The 7,577-nt window shown below is 42.1% G+C and overlaps 1 non-coding gene and 1 pseudogene across 1 annotated transcript in view; both read left to right on the top strand.

The window, feature by feature from the left end:
* Window positions 1-5,499: 5,499 nt before the first annotated feature.
* On the top strand, window positions 5,500-5,651 carry LOC142357612 (5.8S ribosomal RNA; annotated as a pseudogene).
* A 1,683-nt stretch (window positions 5,652-7,334) lies between these two features.
* LOC142357613 (large subunit ribosomal RNA) overlaps window positions 7,335-7,577 on the top strand; it is a 3,522-nt gene continuing 3,279 nt past the window's right edge. The window contains exon 1 of the ribosomal RNA XR_012761680.1: window positions 7,335-7,577. This exon is cut by the window's right edge and continues 3,279 nt beyond it. This is a non-coding gene — a ribosomal RNA (large subunit ribosomal RNA).

The following is a 7,577-nucleotide window of genomic DNA, read 5'->3' on the forward strand; positions in this document are numbered from 1 at the left end:
TCTCCCTAGTATGATACAGTTGTTAGCCGGTATTGGTAACAGTAGAACAGAGATTTGGAGGGCAAAACCTGCTCATGGGAAATGCTCACAGAGCGCTATCTACCAGTACACATAGTATTATGCTGTTTCTAGTACGCGCCGAGCCGAAACATCAGCATGTGAAATGTGTAATCGTGGGTAACTCTAAGTGTGTAGAGTACTGTGTAGTAACTAGTAGCCATGCCAAAGCATGCATTGAAACTCTTCGTGATTTAAAAAGCTCAAAGCAAGATTGACGAGGCCGCAAGGCTATGTCTTTCTAAATTCGAACAAATCGAAAGATTGTTCAAAGTACAATTAAACTGATTGATCCTGTCAGTTGCCATATGCTTGTCTGAAAGACTAAGCCATGCATGTGCAAGCGAAGCTTGAAAAAGTGGAACCGCGAATGGCTCATTAAATCAGTTACTATCTATTAGTTGATTTGCAAGCTAAATGAATAACTGCGGTAACCCTGCAGCTAATGCATGCTGATTGTCCGACACTGTCGGAGACTTTTACAAGACTACACCGGGTGATTTGCTAAGTACAGACACATCCCGTGATGAGTCCTAGTAACTGAAAGATCCCAGATAGCTTCGGCTTGGGGACGGAACTTCCGAATTTCTGACCTATCAACCTATGATGGTAGTGTAACGGACTACCATGGTTGTGACGGGTAACGGGGAATCAGGGTTCGATTCCGGAGAGGGAGCCTTAGAAACGGCTACCACATCCAAGGAAGGCAGCAGGCACGCAAATTACCCACTCTCCGCACGAGGAGGTAGTGACTAGAAATAATGATATGAACCTTTATGGTTTGTAATCAGAATGGAATGGACTTAAAAGCTCCATTGATGAACGAGTAGAGGGCAAGTCTGGTGCCAGCAGCCGCGGTAATACCAGCCTCTACAAGCGTATGCAATAGTTGCTGCGTTTAAAAAGCTCATAGTTGGATCTGTTTGAGTAGAACGGCAACATGGTCTTCAGTTAAATCTGTTGACTCGTTCCGCTCATCCTTCGCATCGAAGAAATAGTTTGCACTTAAATGTGACGAACTGTGGAAACGGTGTTTTCACCCTGAGAAAATTAGAGTGTTCAAAGCATCCTTGGGATCGAATAATAAAGCATGGAATAATGGAGAATGACCCGCTACTCGATTGATGCCGGTTGGCTGAGTGCGGTAATGATTGAAAGGAACAGACGGGGGCATTTGTATTGCTACGTTAGAGGTGAAATTCTTGGATCGTGGCAAGACAAACTACTGCGAAAGCATTTGCCAAGAATGTTTTCATTAATCAAGAACGAAAGTCAGAGTATTGAAGAGGATTAGATACCCTCGTAATTCTGACCATAAACTATACCAACCTACAATTTGTCAAAGTCGATCTTGACTTGGCAAGAGATTAACCGGGAAACCAAAGTTTATTGGTTCCGGGGGAAGTATGGTTGCAAAATCGAAACTTAAAGGAATTGACGGAAGGGCACCACCAGGAGTGGAGCCTGCGGCTTAATTTGACTCAACACGGGAAAACTCACCCGGTCCAGACATCTTAAGGATTGACAGATTGAATATCTTTCATGATTATATGGGCGGTGGTGCATGGCCGTTCTTAGTTAGTGGAGTGATCTGTCTGGTTAATTCCGATAACGAACGAGATCTTCTCCATCTAAATAATGAAATTCACTATATGTGAATTCAAACACTTCTTAGAGGAACTATGCGGAATTAAATACCGCAGATGAAGTGAGGCTATAACAGGTCTGTGATGCCCTTAGATGTTCTGGACTGCACGCGCGCTACACTGTGTACTTTTAGATTGAGTACTCAGCCCTTGGTCCGAAATGGACTGGGCAATCAGAGAAAAGTACAGCGCTTCAAGGGGATCGTCTGTTGTAACTTGCAGACGTGAACCAGGAATTCCTGGTACTTATGAGTCAACAACTCATAGGGATTACGTCCCTGCCCTTTGTACACACCGCCCGTCGCTACTACTGATTGGATAGTTAAGCAAGAATTGCAAATTCCTACTGTTGGGACTTCGGTCTCCGGCAACGGGATGAAGCGGATCGAGCTTAATTGTCTAGAGGAAGTAAAAGTCGTAACAAGGTTTCCGTAGGGGAACCTGCGGAAGGATCAGTGATTGATTCCTTCGGGCATGGCTGCTGGTAGAGGCCATGTCTGTAGTGCGCATGACGCTCTGTCGCTAGAGATTGCTTGGCAACCAATCTCGAATTATGTATCGAGCTCAAAAACTACTTGTGTGGATACATAGTTCAGCAGTCATGGCAAGGGACTGCTTAAAGGGAGACTAGTTAGCAAAAGCAGCCTAGCAGAACTGCAGCTATCTAGATCTCAGAAGCTGGGTTATAGAAGCCCAGCTATAGACTTGTGAATGAGAAAGGCCTAAAAAGGTCCACAAGTCGCGTGGTTAGAACCGACACGCAAAAATCCCAGCGAGTGACAGAGCGTTGCGCTGTTCAGTGGGAAAGAGTTGAGCTACTCGGGGCGCCCACTGAACTTGCTCCGAGCCAAAGGCTCGAAAAAAACACAGCTTAGCCTCAGATCCTTTACATAGAAGGCTAGCTAAAATAAACTTACCTTGGACGAGGGTAAAGTTTAGTCAGTTCTTAGGGGAGAGTAATCCACAGCTTCTCGCCCTCTGAACATTCTCCCAGATATGTAGGTCTGGGAGAGTCTCCTCCTGTTCTTCGGAATCTGGAGGTAGACAAAGACAGTACGATACGATCTTGCATCGGGATGACTAACCGATAATGATCATAATCTGACAATTTTTCCGGCTTGAGGCACCGGAGTCAGATTAAAGACACATACTGAACTAAAGGCGTATGTGCAAAGCTTGTCGGAGTGTAGAGAGTCAAGCTGAGTTGACTCGTCACGTGGTGATGACAACAGCCATGTGCAAAACACTCACAACTTTATCGTCTATGTGGAAAAGGTTGCTAACAGCGCTCTCTATGAGAGGCCCTCGCATATAACTATACGAGGAAAAGGCGATAGAGTTGTTTGAATGTGGGGCAGGTTCATCGACAAGCTAAGTTGATCACATTCTTGTTGTGGCATCCTACTAGAATTGGTCACGGTCTGCACCAACTCTCCCCAAGTTGGCCAGACTTAAAACTAGAAATAAGGTTTGCAGCTATGTGAACCTAGAAACTGTAAAGGAGTTGAAAGAACTTAAAGGAATTGAAAGAGGCCTTGAGGTATATCCTCTTGGTAAAGACCCACAAAAGCTCACAAAAGTGGCTTCGAAGGGCAAAACTGGTTCATCCAAAACAATTGGAGAGCTTAAAGCAGAACCAATTCGAATGAAACACTATTGGTGAAACTTCATCATGAGAACGTCACAAGCTGATCACGCTCTATGATATGACTAGTATTATGTTGCTTCTAGTAGGCTAAGCGCAAGCCGAAACATCAACATGTGAAAGTCGTAGAATTTTGCAATCAAACTGTGGCTAGTACTGTGATGTTACTAGTAACCTGGTGTTCCGTCATATGGCCAAGAGAGCATTTGAAGGCGAAACTTCTGCATGGGAAAGCTGCATCATGATCAAAATTTTATATCGAGTATTATGTTGACGTTAGTAGGCCTTGGCCGAAAACGCAGCATGTGAAAGGTATAGATAAAAGTTATTGTTGCAGTCAGTACTGTGTAGTTACTAGTAGCTGGATTTAAGCTCAAAATGAGACACTGTTGGTGAAACTTCATCATGAGAATGTCACAAGCTGATCAAGCTCTATGATATGACTAGTATTATGTTGCTTCTAGTAGGCTAAGCGCAAGCCGAAACATCAACATGTGAAAGTCGTAGAATTTTGCAATCAAACTGTGGCTAGTACTGTGATGTTACTAGTAACCTGGTGTTCCGTCATATGGCCAAGAGAGCATTTGAAGGCGAAACTTCTGCATGGGAAAGCTGCATCATGATCAAAATTTTATATCGAGTATTATGTTGACGTTAGTAGGCCTTGGCCGAAAACGCAGCATGTGAAAGGTATAGATAAAAGTTATTGTTGCAGTCAGTACTGTGTAGTTACTAGTAGCTGGATTTAAGCTCAAAATGAGACACTGTTGGTGAAACTTCATCATGAGAATGTCACAAGCTGATCAAGCTCTATGATATGACTAGTATTATGTTGCTTCTAGTAGGCTAAGCGCAAGCCGAAACATCAACATGTGAAAGTCGTAGAATTTTGCGATCAAATTGTGGCTAGTACTGTGATGTTACTAGTAACCTTGTGTTACGTCATATGGCCAAGAGAGCATTTGAAGGCGAAACTTCTGCATGGGGAAGCTGCATCATGAACAAAAGTTTATATCGAGTATTATGTTGACATTAGTAGGCCCTGGCCGAAAGCGCAGCATGTGAAAGGTATAGATAAAAGTTATCGTTGCAGTCAGTACTGTGTAGTTACTAGTAGCTGGATTTAAGCTCGAAATGAGACACTGTTGGTGAAACTTCATCATGAGAACGTCACAAGCTGATCACGCTCCATGATATGACTAGTATTATGTTGCTTCTAGTAGGCTAAGCGCAAGCCGAAACATCAACATGTGAAAGTCGTAGAATTTTGCGATCAAATTGTGGCTAGTACTGTGATGTTACTAGTAACCTTGTGTTACGTCATATGGCCAAGAGAGCATTTGAAGGCGAAACTTCTGCATGGGGAAGCTGCATCATGAACAAAAGTTTATATCGAGTATTATGTTGACGTTAGTAGGCCCTGGCCGAAAGCGCAGCATGTGAAAGGTATAGATAAAAGTTAGCGTTGCAGTCAGTACTGTGTAGTTACTAGTAGCTGGATTTAAGCTCGAAATGAGACACTGTTGGTGAAACTTCATCATGAGAACGTCACAAGCTGATCACGCTCTATGATATGACTAGTATTATGTTGCTTCTAGTAGGCTAAGCGCAAGCCGAAACATCAACATGTGAAAGTCGTAGAATTTTGCAATCAAACTGTGGCTAGTACTGTGATGTTACTAGTAACCTTTTCTTACGTCATATGGCCAAGAGAGCATTTGAAGGCGAAACTTCTGCATGGGGAAGCTGCATCATGAACAAAAGTTTATATCGAGTATTATGTTGACGTTAGTAGGCCCTGGCCGAAAGCGCAGCATGTGAAAGGTATAGATAAAAGTTATCGTTGCAGTCAGTACTGTGTAGTTACTAGTAGCTGGATTTAAGCTCGAAGTGAGACACTGTTGGTGAAACTTCATCATGAGAACGTCACAAGCTGATCACGCTCTATGATATGACTAGTATTATGTTGCTTATAGTAGGCTAAGCGCAAGCCGAAACATCAACATGTGAAAGTCGTAGAATTTTGCGATCAAACTGTGGCTAGTACTTTGATGATGCTTGTAGCCAACCGAATTGGTTGAAAAGCCCAATAAGTAAGCTAACTTGGGAGAGCTTGTTGGAAACCAAATGCTACTAGATTGGTCCAAATACATCCTTCAACAGGGGATCACTTGGCTCGCTTTACGAAGAGGAGCACAGCTATATGTGTTAATTCGGTATGAATCGCAAGATTTGTTTACCGACCTCTCTAACGCAAAAGGCGGTCTCGGCTTCGGCTGTTGACTGCGTCCGATTCAGGGTTATATAACTCTCGATTGAACACATTGATGTTCTATTGTTGGTGCTTCCAATAAAATTGGAACACTTAAAGCAGAACCGATTCAAATAATAGCATTCTGATCAATGATTGCATTCCTTGATCAAGAACTGCTGGAGTCATTGTGATGGCGAATTTTCTTCATAAGAAAATTGCAAAGAGACGGAACTTAATGAGACTAGTATTATGTTGTTTCTAGTAAGCGGAAGCTGAAACAGCAACATGTGAAAATCAAGTTTTGTTCAATGATCTCGAGGCGATAAGTACTATGAAGCAACTAGTAGCCTAAGCATGACTCAGATTTGAGACAGTCAAAAAGACTGGCGAAACTTCTTCACATGAAAGTTACATAGAGAACTACAAATGTATACAGCGAGTATTATGTTGTTTCTAGTAGGCGAAAGCTGAAACATCAACATGTGAAAGTTGTCTGCAAACTGTAGAACGATATGTGATTAGTACTGTGCTGTTACTAGTAGCCAGTCTGACTGTAGAAGCCAAGACAAAGGGAAACTAATGCATCTGAAAAGGACAAGTTATGGAAAGGTATGCACGATAAGTATTATGTTGTTTCTAGTAAGCGGCAGCTGAAACATCAACATGTGAACGTCGTTGTGTACAGTAACCTAGAACTATATAGTCCTTAGTAACGTGCATTTACTAGTACCTGTAATTGGTATTCAGACTCAGGCAGTTTGGAATAGTTTGGCAAAGATGCACCAGAGAAAACTGGGATTTGATACAGAAATTGTTGAATACAAGTATTATGCTGCTTCTAGTAGGTTGAATCCGAAACATCAGCATGTGAAAATTGAAAACATTTCTGGTTCGAATTGTCACAAGTATTTGGTGATCTGAGTAGCCAAACTCACTACAACGCCAATTGAAGGCAAAAATTCTCAACGGGAAAAGCTATTCTCATTGAATGAGCTAACAAGACGAGTATTATGTTGCTTCTAGTAGGCGAAAGCCAAAACATCAACATGTGAAAGTCTTGCTGAACAAATTTAATGTTGTTGAGCTCAGTACCGTGTGAATTAGTAGCCATAATTGGCGAGCGAAAATTGAACTGGCGAAACTTCGTCTTTGGAAAATTGCAGATGCCGAGCACTTAATTTGCAACGAGTATTATGTTGACTGTAGTAAGCGAAAGCCGAAACAGCAACATGTGAAAGCTGTTGAAATTTGTGGTCATTTTGCAATAAGTACAAGGAGTGTAACTAGTAGCCAGGTCAAAATTTGGGATAAGAATGAGCAAAAATTCTGCATGAGAACAGTTGAAATTATGAAACTAAATTACAAAGACTAGTATTATGTTGTTTCGAGTACGCGAAAGCGGAAACATCAACATGTGAACGTTTGTAACGAAGTTTCGTTAATTTTCAGCCTAGTACTGAGCAAGAACGAGTAGCCTCATCTCCAATCCCACGCAAAATGTAGTGAAATATGTGAGTGAACCTTATTCACGGTGAGGGTTTCCCGAGGTCTGTATTGCAGCGAGTATTATGTTGCTTCTAGTAAGCGAAAGCTGAAACAACAACATTTGAAAGTTGGAATTAATGACTGAATGGAAACTTCGACCTGTGTTTGATAGTAGTAGCGAACAAAACTGCTGAATCGGTTTCTGTCTCATATTGGTCAGTGAACCAATTAAGAGACAATCAACTACATAACCTGAATTGGGCGAGAGAACCCCCTTAACTTAAGCATATCAGTAAGGGGAGGAAAAGAAATCAACTGAGAATCCCTTAGTAATGGCGAATGAACAGGGAAAAGCTCATCGGGAAGAGAAATGGCAACATTTCTCGGTGTCCGGTATGGTTTGATGCTAGACTGGTGAATTTGTCCTGATGTCTACTGGAAAGTAGCATCAAAGAAGGTGAAAATCCTGTAAAGGTCATTTTCGATACCA

The sequence above is a fragment of the Convolutriloba macropyga genome, unplaced genomic scaffold (genome assembly GCF_964194025.1).
Source record: "Convolutriloba macropyga unplaced genomic scaffold, txConMacr16.3 SCAFFOLD_2736, whole genome shotgun sequence".
Lineage (NCBI taxonomy): Eukaryota > Metazoa > Xenacoelomorpha > Acoela > Convolutidae > Convolutriloba > Convolutriloba macropyga.